The following is a 12,349-nucleotide window of genomic DNA, read 5'->3' as shown; positions in this document are numbered from 1 at the left end:
CGCTGTGAGACTCTGGTTAGTCCATGTCCCGCTGTGGGACTTGGGCCAGCCCATGTCCCGCTGTGGGACTCGGGTTAGCCCATGTCCCGCTGTGGGACTCGGGTTAGCCCATGTCCAGGTGTTGGACTCGGGTTAGCCCATGTCCCGCTGGGGGACTCGGGTTAGCCCATGTCCCGCTGGGGGACTCGGGTTAGCCCATGTCCCGCTGGGGGACTCGGGTTAGCCCATGTCCCGCTGGGGGACTTGGGTTAGCCCATGTCCCGTTGTTGAACTCGGGCCAGCCCATGTCCCGCTGTGGGACTCGGGCCAGCCCATGTCCCGCTGTGGGACTCGGGTTAGCCCATGTCCCGGTGTTGGACTCGTGTTAGCCCATGCCCCGCTGTGAGACTCTGGTTAGTCCATGTCCCGCTGTGGGACTTGGGCCAGCCCATGTCCCGCTGTGGGACTCGGGTTAGTCCATGTCCCGCTGTGGGACTCGGGTTAGCCCATGTCCCGCTGTGGGACTCGGTTAGCCCATGTCCCGCTGTGGGACTCGGGTTAGCCCATGTCCCGCTGTAGGACTCGGTTAGCCCATGTCCCGCTGTGGGACTCGGGTTAGCCCATGTTCCGGTGTAGGACTCGGGTTAGCCCATGTCCAGGTGTTGGACTCGGGTTAGCCCATGTCCCGGTGTGGGACTCGGGTTAGCCCATGTCCCGCTGGGGGACTCGGGTTAGCCCATGTCCCGCTGGGGGACTTGGGTTAGCCCATGTCCCGTTGTTGAACTCGGGCCAGCCCATGTCCCGCTGTGGGACTCGGGCCAGCCCATGTCCCGCTGTGGGACTCGGGTTAGCCCATGTCCCAGTGTGGGACTCGGGTTAGCCCATGTCCCGCTCTGTGACTCGGGTTAGTCCATGTCCTGCTGTGGGACTCGGGCCAGCCCATGTCCTGGTGTGGGACTCAGGTTAGCCCATGTCCCGGTGTGGGACTCAGGTTAGCCCATGTCCCGGTGTGGGACTTGGGTTAGCCCATGTCCCGCTGTGGGACTCTGGTTAGCCCATGTCCCGCTGTGGGAATCGGGTTAGCCCATGTCCCGCTGTGGGACTCGGGTTAGCCCATGTCCCGGTGTGGGACTCAGGTTAGCCCATGTCCCGGTGTTGGACTCGGGTTAGCCCATGTCCCGGTGTGGGACTCGGGTTAGCCCATGTCCCGGTGTGGGACTCGGGTTAGCCCATGTCCCGGTGTGGGACTCAGGTTAGCCCATGTCCCGGTGTGGGACTCGGGTTAGCCCATGTCCTGGTGTGGGACTCGGGTTAGCCCATGTCCCGCTGTGGGATTCGGGTTAGCCCATGTCCCGCTGTGGGATTCGGGTTAGCCCATGTTCCGATGTGGGACTCGGGTTAGCCCATGTCCCCGTGTGGGACTCGGGTTAGCCCATGTCCCGGTGTTGGACTCGGGTTAGCCCATGTCCCTGTTTTGGACTCGGGTTAGCCCATGTCCCCGTGTTGGACTCGGGTTAGCCCATGTCCCCGTGTTGGTCTTGTGTTAGCCATTTCCCGCTGTGGGACTCGGGTTAGCCCATGTCCCGCTGTGGGACTCGGTTAGCCCATGTCCCGCTGTGGGACTCGGGTTAGCCCATGTCCCGCTGTAGGACTCGGTTAGCCCATGTCCCGCTGTGGGACTCGGGTTAGCCCATGTTCCGGTGTAGGACTCGGGTTAGCCCATGTCCAGGTGTTGGACTCGGGTTAGCCCATGTTCCGGTGTAGGACTCGGGTTAGCCCATGTCCAGGTGTTGGACTCGGGTTAGCCCATGTCCTGGTGTGGGACTCGGGTTAGCCCATGTCCCGCTGTGGGATTCGGGTTAGCCCATGTCCCGCTGTGGGATTCGGGTTAGCCCATGTTCCGATGTGGGACTCGGGTTAGCCCATGTCCCCGTGTGGGACTCGGGTTAGCCCATGTCCCGGTGTTGGACTCGGGTTAGCCCATGTCCCTGTTTTGGACTCGGGTTAGCCCATGTCCCCGTGTTGGACTCGGGTTAGCCCATGTCCCCGTGTTGGTCTTGTGTTAGCCATTTCCCGCTGTGGGACTCGGGTTAGCCCATGTCCCGCTGTGGGACTCGGTTAGCCCATGTCCCGCTGTGGGACTCGGGTTAGCCCATGTCCCGCTGTAGGACTCGGTTAGCCCATGTCCCGCTGTGGGACTCGGGTTAGCCCATGTTCCGGTGTAGGACTCGGGTTAGCCCATGTCCAGGTGTTGGACTCGGGTTAGCCCATGTTCCGGTGTAGGACTCGGGTTAGCCCATGTCCAGGTGTTGGACTCGGGTTAGCCCATGTCCTGGTGTGGGACTCGGGTTAGCCCATGTCCCGCTGTGGGATTCGGGTTAGCCCATGTCCCGCTGTGGGATTCGGGTTAGCCCATGTTCCGATGTGGGACTCGGGTTAGCCCATGTCCCCGTGTGGGACTCGGGTTAGCCCATGTCCCGGTGTTGGACTCGGGTTAGCCCATGTCCCTGTTTTGGACTCGGGTTAGCCCATGTCCCCGTGTTGGACTCGGGTTAGCCCATGTCCCCGTGTTGGTCTTGTGTTAGCCATTTCCCGCTGTGGGACTCGGGTTAGCCCATGTCCCGCTGTGGGACTCGGTTAGCCCATGTCCCGCTGTGGGACTCGGGTTAGCCCATGTCCCGCTGTGGGACTCGGTTAGCCCATGTCCCGCTGTGGGACTCGGGTTAGCCCATGTCCCGCTGTAGGACTCGGTTAGCCCATGTCCCGCTGTGGGACTCGGGTTAGCCCATGTTCCGGTGTAGGACTCGGGTTAGCCCATGTCCAGGTGTTGGACTCGGGTTAGCCCATGTCCCGGTGTGGGACTCGGGTTAGCCCATGTCCCGCTGGGGGACTCGGGTTAGCCCATGTCCCGCTGGGGGACTTGGGTTAGCCCATGTCCCGTTGTTGAACTCGGGCCAGCCCATGTCCCGCTGTGGGACTCGGGCCAGCCCATGTCCCGCTGTGGGACTCGGGTTAGCCCATGTCCCAGTGTGGGACTCGGGTTAGCCCATGTCCCGCTCTGTGACTCGGGTTAGTCCATGTCCTGCTGTGGGACTCGGGCCAGCCCATGTCCTGGTGTGGGACTCAGGTTAGCCCATGTCCCGGTGTGGGACTCAGGTTAGCCCATGTCCCGGTGTGGGACTTGGGTTAGCCCATGTCCCGCTGTGGGACTCTGGTTAGCCCATGTCCCGCTGTGGGAATCGGGTTAGCCCATGTCCCGCTGTGGGACTCGGGTTAGCCCATGTCCCGGTGTGGGACTCAGGTTAGCCCATGTCCCGGTGTTGGACTCGGGTTAGCCCATGTCCCGGTGTGGGACTCGGGTTAGCCCATGTCCCGGTGTGGGACTCGGGTTAGCCCATGTCCCGGTGTGGGACTCAGGTTAGCCCATGTCCCGGTGTGGGACTCGGGTTAGCCCATGTCCTGGTGTGGGACTCGGGTTAGCCCATGTCCCGCTGTGGGATTCGGGTTAGCCCATGTCCCGCTGTGGGATTCGGGTTAGCCCATGTTCCGATGTGGGACTCGGGTTAGCCCATGTCCCCGTGTGGGACTCGGGTTAGCCCATGTCCCGGTGTTGGACTCGGGTTAGCCCATGTCCCTGTTTTGGACTCGGGTTAGCCCATGTCCCCGTGTTGGACTCGGGTTAGCCCATGTCCCCGTGTTGGTCTTGTGTTAGCCATTTCCCGCTGTGGGACTCGGGTTAGCCCATGTCCCGGTGTGGGACTCGGGTTAGCCCATGTCCCGGTGTGGGACACAGCTTAGCCCATGTCCCGCTGTGGGACTCGGGTTAGCCCATGTCCCGCTGTGGGACTCGGGTTAGCCCATGTCCCGCTGTGGGACTCGGGTTAGCCCATGTCCCGCTGTGGGACACAGCTTAGCCCATGTCCCGGTGTGGGACTCGGGTTAGCCCATGTCCCAGTTTGGGACTCGTGTTAGCCCACGTCCCGGTGTTGGACTCGTGTTAGCCCACGTCCCGGTGCTGGACTCGTGTTAGACCACGTCCCGGCGTTGGACTCGTGTTAGCCCATGTCCCGGCGTTGGACTCGGGTTAGCCCATGTCCCGGTGTTGGACTCGGGTTAGCCCATGTCCCGCTGTGAGACTCTGGTTAGTCCATGTCCCGCTGTGGGACTCGGGCCAGCCCATGTCCCGCTGTGGGACTCGGGCCAGCCCATGTCCCGCTGTGGGACTCGGGCCAGCCCATGTCCCGCTGTGGGACTCGGGTTAGCCCATGTCCCAATGTGGGACTCGGGTTAGCCCATGTCCTGCTCTGTGACTCGGGTTAGTCCATGTCCTGCTGTGGGACTCGGGCCAGCCCATGTCCTGGTGTGGGACTCGGGTTAGCCCATGTCCCGGTGTGGGACTCGGGTTAGCCCATGTCCCGGTGTGGGACTCGGGTTAGCCCATGTCCCGGTGTGGGACTCGGGTTAGCCCATGTCCCGGTGTGGGACTCGGGTTAGCCCATGTCCCGGTGTGGGACTCGGGTTAGCCCATGTCCCGGTGTGGGACTCGGGTTAGCCCATGTCCGGGTGTGGGACTCTGGTTAGCCCATGTCCCGGTGTGGGACTCGGGTTAGCCCATGTCCCAGTTTGGGACTCGTGTTAGCCCACGTCCCGGTGTTGGACTCGGGTTAGCCCATGTCCGGGTGTGGGACTCTGGTTAGCCCATGTCCCAGTTTGGGACTCGTGTTAGCCCACGTCCCGGCGTTGGACTCGTGTTAGCCCACGTCCCGGCGTTGGACTCGGGTTAGCCCATGTCCCGGTGTTGGACTCGTGTTAGCCCATGCCCCGGTGTTGGACTCGTGTTAGCCCATGCCCCGCTGTGAGACTCTGGTTAGTCCATGTCCCGCTGTGGGACTTGGGCCAGCCCATGTCCCGCTGTGGGACTCGGGTAGCCCATGTCCCGCTCTGTGACTCGGGTTAGCCCATGTCCCAGTGTGGGACTCGGGTTAGCCCATGTCCCGCTCTGTGACTCGGGTTAGTCCATGTCCTGCTGTGGGACTCGGGCCAGCCCATGTCCCGCTGTGGGACTCGGGTAGCCCATATCCCCGTGTGGGACTCGGGTTAGCCCATGTCCCGCTCTGTGACTCGGCTTAGTCCATGTCCTGCTGTGGGTCTCGGGCCAGCCCATGTCCCGCTGTGGGACTCGGGTAGCCCATGTCCCGGTGTGGGACTCGGGTTAGCCCATGTCCCGGTGTGGGACTCGGGTTAGCCCATGTCCCGGTGTGGGACTCGGGTTAGCCCATGTCCCGGTGTGGGACTCGGGTTAGCCCATGTCCCGGTGTGGGACTCTGGTTAGCCCATGTCCCGGTGTGGGACTCGGGTTAGCCCATGTCCCAGTTTGGGACTCGTGTTAGCCCACGTCCCGGTGTTGGACTCGTGTTAGCCCACGTCCCGGCGTTGGACTCGGGTTAGCCCATGTCCCGGTGTTGGACTCGTGTTAGCCCATGCCCCGCTGTGAGACTCTGGTTAGTCCATGTCCCGCTGTGGGACTTGGGCCAGCCCATGTCCCGCTGTGGGACTCGGGTTAGCCCATGTCCCGCTGTGGGACTCGGGTTAGCCCATGTCCAGGTGTTGGACTCGGGTTAGCCCATGTCCCGCTGGGGGACTCGGGTTAGCCCATGTCCCGCTGGGGGACTCGGGTTAGCCCATGTCCCGCTGGGGGACTTGGGTTAGCCCATGTCCCGTTGTTGAACTCGGGCCAGCCCATGTCCCGCTGTGGGACTCGGGCCAGCCCATGTCCCGCTGTGGGACTCGGGTTAGCCCATGTCCCGGTGTTGGACTCGTGTTAGCCCATGCCCCGCTGTGAGACTCTGGTTAGTCCATGTCCCGCTGTGGGACTTGGGCCAGCCCATGTCCCGCTGTGGGACTCGGGTTAGTCCATGTCCCGCTGTGGGACTCGGGTTAGCCCATGTCCCGCTGTGGGACTCGGTTAGCCCATGTCCCGCTGTGGGACTCGGGTTAGCCCATGTCCCGCTGTAGGACTCGGTTAGCCCATGTCCCGCTGTGGGACTCGGGTTAGCCCATGTTCCGGTGTAGGACTCGGGTTAGCCCATGTCCAGGTGTTGGACTCGGGTTAGCCCATGTCCCGGTGTGGGACTCGGGTTAGCCCATGTCCCGCTGGGGGACTCGGGTTAGCCCATGTCCCGCTGGGGGACTTGGGTTAGCCCATGTCCCGTTGTTGAACTCGGGCCAGCCCATGTCCCGCTGTGGGACTCGGGCCAGCCCATGTCCCGCTGTGGGACTCGGGTTAGCCCATGTCCCAGTGTGGGACTCGGGTTAGCCCATGTCCCGCTCTGTGACTCGGGTTAGTCCATGTCCTGCTGTGGGACTCGGGCCAGCCCATGTCCTGGTGTGGGACTCAGGTTAGCCCATGTCCCGGTGTGGGACTCAGGTTAGCCCATGTCCCGGTGTGGGACTTGGGTTAGCCCATGTCCCGCTGTGGGACTCTGGTTAGCCCATGTCCCGCTGTGGGAATCGGGTTAGCCCATGTCCCGCTGTGGGACTCGGGTTAGCCCATGTCCCGGTGTGGGACTCAGGTTAGCCCATGTCCCGGTGTTGGACTCGGGTTAGCCCATGTCCCGGTGTGGGACTCGGGTTAGCCCATGTCCCGGTGTGGGACTCGGGTTAGCCCATGTCCCGGTGTGGGACTCAGGTTAGCCCATGTCCCGGTGTGGGACTCGGGTTAGCCCATGTCCTGGTGTGGGACTCGGGTTAGCCCATGTCCCGCTGTGGGATTCGGGTTAGCCCATGTCCCGCTGTGGGATTCGGGTTAGCCCATGTTCCGATGTGGGACTCGGGTTAGCCCATGTCCCCGTGTGGGACTCGGGTTAGCCCATGTCCCGGTGTTGGACTCGGGTTAGCCCATGTCCCTGTTTTGGCCTCGGGTTAGCCCATGTCCCCGTGTTGGACTCGGGTTAGCCCATGTCCCCGTGTTGGTCTTGTGTTAGCCATTTCCCGCTGTGGGACTCGGGTTAGCCCATGTCCCGGTGTGGGACTCGGGTTAGCCCATGTCCCGGTGTGGGACACAGCTTAGCCCATGTCCCGCTGTGGGACTCGGGTTAGCCCATGTCCCGCTGTGGGACTCGGGTTAGCCCATGTCCCGCTGTGGGACTCGGGTTAGCCCATGTCCCGCTGTGGGACACAGCTTAGCCCATGTCCCGCTGTGGGACTCGGGTTAGCCCGTGTCCCGCTGTGGGACTCGGGTTAGCCCATGTCCCGCTGTGGGACTCGGGTTAGCCCATGTCCCGCTGTGGGACTCGGGTTAGCCCATGTCCCGCTGTGGGACTCGGGTTAGCCCATGTCCCGCTGTGGGACTCGGTTAGCCCATGTCCCGCTGTGGGACTCGGGTTAGCCCATGTTCCGGTGTAGGACTCGGGTTAGCCCATGTCCAGGTGTTGGACTCGGGTTAGCCCATGTCCAGGTGTTGGACTCGGGTTAGCCCATGTCCCGCTGGGGGACTCGGGATAGCCCATGTCCCGCTGGGGTACTCGGGTTAGCCCATGTCCCGCTGGGGGACTCGGGTTAGCCCATGTCCCGTTGTTGAACTCGGATTAGCCCATGTCCCACTGTGGGACTCGTGTTAGCCCATGTCCCGCTCTGGGACTCAGGTTAGCCCATGTCCTGGTGTTGGACTCGGGTTAGCCCATGTCCCAGTTTGGGACTCGTGTTAGCCCACGTCCCGGTGTTGGACTCGTGTTAGCCCACGTCCCGGCGTTGGACTCGGGTTAGCCCATGTCCCGGCGTTGGACTCGGGTTAGCCCATGTCCCGGCGTTGGACTCGGGTTAGCCCATGTCCCGGCGTGGGACTCGGGTTAGCCCATGTCCTGGTGTGGGACTCGGGTTAGCCCATGTCCCGCTGTGGGACTCGGGTTAGCCCATGTTCAACTCTGGGACTTGGGATTCCCATCATGCTCTTCCTAGACAGTTGGGACAGAGATTGAAAAATAGAAACGAAACTAAAAGAACATTCAGAGCAGAGGGTCTCTGGCTTGAGCATCATACTTTGCCGTCATCTTGAGATTGGAGGAAGGCAGATTTTGTTTAACTAATGCAGGATCTGGCCTAAGTAGACTTGGAACCGCTACTTCTGGATAAGTCTACAAAAGAATAGCAGCAGGGAGGGGGATAGTTGGCTTGGTGGTTATTTGAAATGGAAGCAGAGAGTGCTGGCCAGCATGTCCCATTCGGGTGAATTGTAGCAGCTCCAAGCCCAGCAGAACTTTGGGAATATTCAGGACTGGGTAAGAAGACAAAGAGAATTTTTATAAAGGGAGAAGTTCAACAGAGGCCGTCATGAAATATAGGGAGGCACTTAAGAAAGGACTTAGGAGAAACAGGGGCGAAATGGAGGTTGTCATCAATCTTTTCAAAAGAAAATGTGTGATATCCAATGCACTTGATTGCAAAGATGATAATTATTTGTGCAATGACATTGCCAATGTTGACATGGAGTTATACAGTCATACACGGAAACAGACCCTTTGGTCCAACCAGTTCGTGCTGAGCATAATCCCACACTAAACGAGTCCCCCCTGTCTGGTCCTGGCCCATACACCTCCAAGCCTTTCCTACTCATGTACTTACTGTATTATAAATGTTGTAACTGTGCTTGCATCCCACCACTTCTTCTGGAAGTTCATTCCACATGCAAACCACCCTCTGTGTAAAACAACTGCACCTCGTGTCTTTTTTAAACCTCTCCCTTCTCACCTTAAAAATATATCCCCTTGTCTTGACATCCTGATTGCTGATGATGATGATGTTGGTCTTTCACATGATGATGCTGTAAGCTATATTAGAAATGTTCAGGCAACAACATGAGCAATGCAGGGCTTTAAGGGCCTTCCAGTGGAACACATTTGTTTCATTGGCAAACTGAACTAGCTACCAAGGGAACATCAATATTACAATTGGTTTATACTTTTGATGGTCATGTGATAAATGGTATACACTGAAGTGTACAAAAATGTAACAAAACTTTCTTATTTGAACTGTATTCCTGTCTGCATATTGCACAATAAAAGTCTTTACTTGTGTGGACCACCAGCCATCCCATCTCTTAACACACAATGACATTTGGTAATGTGAGCAGGTTACCTACTAATGACCTTGAAGGTGGACCCACAGGGGTGGGTCATTGAATGCCTACAGTGCAGATAAAGGCTTTTTGGCCCATTGAGTCTCCACCTAACCTCTGAAAAGCATCCACCCCCACACCTGTTTCCAGAATCCCAGATGTACCATAGCTAATGATCCAGGACTCAGGATTCCCCTTATGCTGCTCCGAGAGTCAGGTTACCACACTCACCGCTCTGGGACTCGGGATGCTCCACACACCACTCTGGGATTCGGGATTCCCCACATGCCGCTCTAGGACTGCTGAGAGACAGAACGAAAAGTAGAAAAGACCCAAAAAGAACAGGCTGAGCAGAGGGGCTCTGGTTGGAGCATCCTACTTTGCCATCATCTTGAGTTTGGAGGAAGGCAGATTTTGTTTAAATAAGGCAGAATTTGGCCTAAGTAGACTGGGAACAGCTACTTCTGGATAAGTCTACAAAAGAACAGCAGCACAGAGGGGAAAGGTGGGTTTCGGGATCATTTGAAATGGAAGCAGAGAGTGCAGGCACAACATGTTCCCGTTAGGGTGAAATGTAGTAACTAAAAGCCCAGAGGATGTTTGGGAATATTCAGGTCTGGATAAGAAGACAAAGAGAAATTCTTACAAAGGGTGAAGTTCAACAGAGGCCCTCAAGAGATATAGAAAACCCATGCGAAATGCATGCGATCCAATGCACTTGATGATAATTATTTGTGCAATGACATTGTCGATGTTGACACAGAGTTATAGAGTGATACACTCGTACAGCACAGAAACAGTCCCTTTGAACCAACCAGTCCATTCTGAACATTTCCCAAACTAAACTCGTCCCCTTTGCCTGCTCCAGGCCCATGTCCCTCCAAGCCATTCCTATTCATGTACTTAGCTCAGTGTCTTTTAAATGTTGTAACTGTGGTTTAACCCACCACTTCCTCAGGAAATTCATTCCACACTCTGTGCAAAAAACAATTGTGCCTCATGTCTTTGTAATCTCTCCCTTCTCGCTTTAAAAATACGCTCCCTAGTCTTGAAATCCCTGATTGCTGATGACGATGATGTTGGTCATTCACATGATGGTGCTGTAAGCTTAATTCAGAAATGTGCAGGCAACAACATAAGCAATGCAGGGCTTTATGAGCCTTTCAATGGAACACATTTTTTTCCAATAGCAAACTAAATTAGCTTTCTAATGGACATCAATATTACAATTGGCTTATACTTTTAATGGTCATGTGATAAATGGTACACACTGAAGTATATAAATGTAACAGAACTTTCTCATTTGAGCCGTTTTCCTGTTTGCATATTGTACAATAAAGACCTTTACCTCTGTGGATCAACAACCATCCCATCTCTTAACGCACAATGACATTTTGTAATGTGAGCCAGTTCCCTACTAATGACCTGGAAGCTGATTATCAGATGCCCAACAGGGGTGTGTCATAGAATGCCCAGAGTGCAGATGCAGGCTATTTGGCCCATCAAGTCTGCACCAACCCTCTGAAATGCATCCACTCCGCAAACCTCTTCCCATAATCCCACATTTGCCGTAGCTAATGGTCTGCGAACTGGGACTCCCCTCATACTGCTCTGGGACTCGGGTGCCCTGCACACCACTTTGGGACTCGGGATCCCCCATGCGTTGCTCCAGGACTTGGGATTCCCATTGCTTCACTCCGGGATTCGGGATTCCCCTCGATCCACTCCAAGATTGCTGACAGACAAAACAAACAGTAGAAAAGAATCAAAAAGAACAGGCTGAACAGAGGGGCTCTGGTTGGAGCGTCCTACTTTGCCGTTATCTTGACATTGGAGGAAGGCAGATTTTGTTTAAATAAGGCAAGATCTGGCCTGAGTACACTGGGAGCAGCTCCTTCTAGATAAGTCTATAAAAGAACAGCAGCAGGGAGGGGAATGGTGGGTTTGGTGATTATTTAAAATGGAAGCAGAGCGTGCAGGCCCAACATGTTCCCGTTAGGGTGAAATGTAGCAGCTCCAAGCCAAGAGGATGTTTGGGGAGAAAGTGAGGTCTGCAGATGCTGGAGATCAAAGTTGAAACTTTATTGCTGGAACAGCACAGCAGGTCAGGCAGCATCCAGGGAACAGGAGATTCGACGTTTCGGGCACAGGCCCTTCTTCAGGAATGAGCAGAGAGGATGTTTGGGAATATTCAGGTCTGGATAAGAAGACAAGGAGAATTTTTTATAAGGGGAGAAGTTCAACAGAGGCCCTCATGAAGTATAGAAAATGTAGGGGGGGCACTTAAGAAAGGAACTAGGAGAATTGGGGCGGCACGGTGGCTCAGTGGTTAGCACTGCTGCTTCACAGTAACAGGGACCCAGGTTCGATTCCAGCCTCGGGTGACTGTCTGTGAGGAATTTGCACATTCCCCCCGTATCTGCGTGGGTTTCCTCACCCAATCCGAAGATGTGCAGGTCAAGTAAATTGGCCATGCTAAATTGCCATGGTATTAGGTGCATTAGTCAGAGGGAAATGGGTCTGGATGGGTTAGTCTTCGGAGGGTCAGTATGGACTGGTTGGGCCGAAGGGCCTGTTTATACGCTGTAGGGAATCTAATCTAATCAGAAACGGGTGAAATGGAGGTTGTCATCAAATATTTCAAGAAATGTGTGATATCCAATGCACTTGATTGCAAAGATGATAATTATTTGTGTAATGATATGGCCAATATCATGGAGTTATGGAGTCATACAATCATACAACACAGAAACAGAATCTTTGGTGCAACCACTCCATGCTGAACATATCCCAAACTAAACTAGTCTCAGCTGGCTGCTCCTAGCCCATATCCCTCCAATGTTGTAACTGTGCTTGCAACCACCACTTCTTCTGGAAGTTCATTCCACATGTAAACCACTCGCTATGTAAAACCATTGTGCCTCATGTCTTTTTTAAATCTCTCCCTTCTCACCTTAAAAATATATTCCCTTGTCTTGACATTCCTGACTGCTGATGATGATGGTGATTCGCAAGATGATGCTGTAAGGTAATTCAGAAATGTACAGGCAATAACGTAAGGAATGCAGGGCTTCATGAACTTCCAATAGAGTGCATTTTTTCCAATGGCAAACTAGACTAGGCTTCTAATGAAACATCAATACTACAACTAACTTGTATTTTTTGATGGTCATTGATAAATGGTATACAATGAAGTGTATAAAAATGTAACAAAACTTTCTCATTTGAGCTGTATTCCCGTATGCATATTGTACAATA

Source organism: Chiloscyllium plagiosum, unplaced genomic scaffold (genome assembly GCF_037043375.1).
Source record: "Chiloscyllium plagiosum isolate Xiang-an unplaced genomic scaffold, Cpla_swu_hap1 HiC_scaffold_12, whole genome shotgun sequence".
In the NCBI taxonomy this organism is placed as follows: Eukaryota; Metazoa; Chordata; class Chondrichthyes; order Orectolobiformes; family Hemiscylliidae; genus Chiloscyllium; species Chiloscyllium plagiosum.
The sequence above is the reverse complement of the archived record's forward strand: the minus strand, read 5'-3'. Positions refer to the sequence as shown.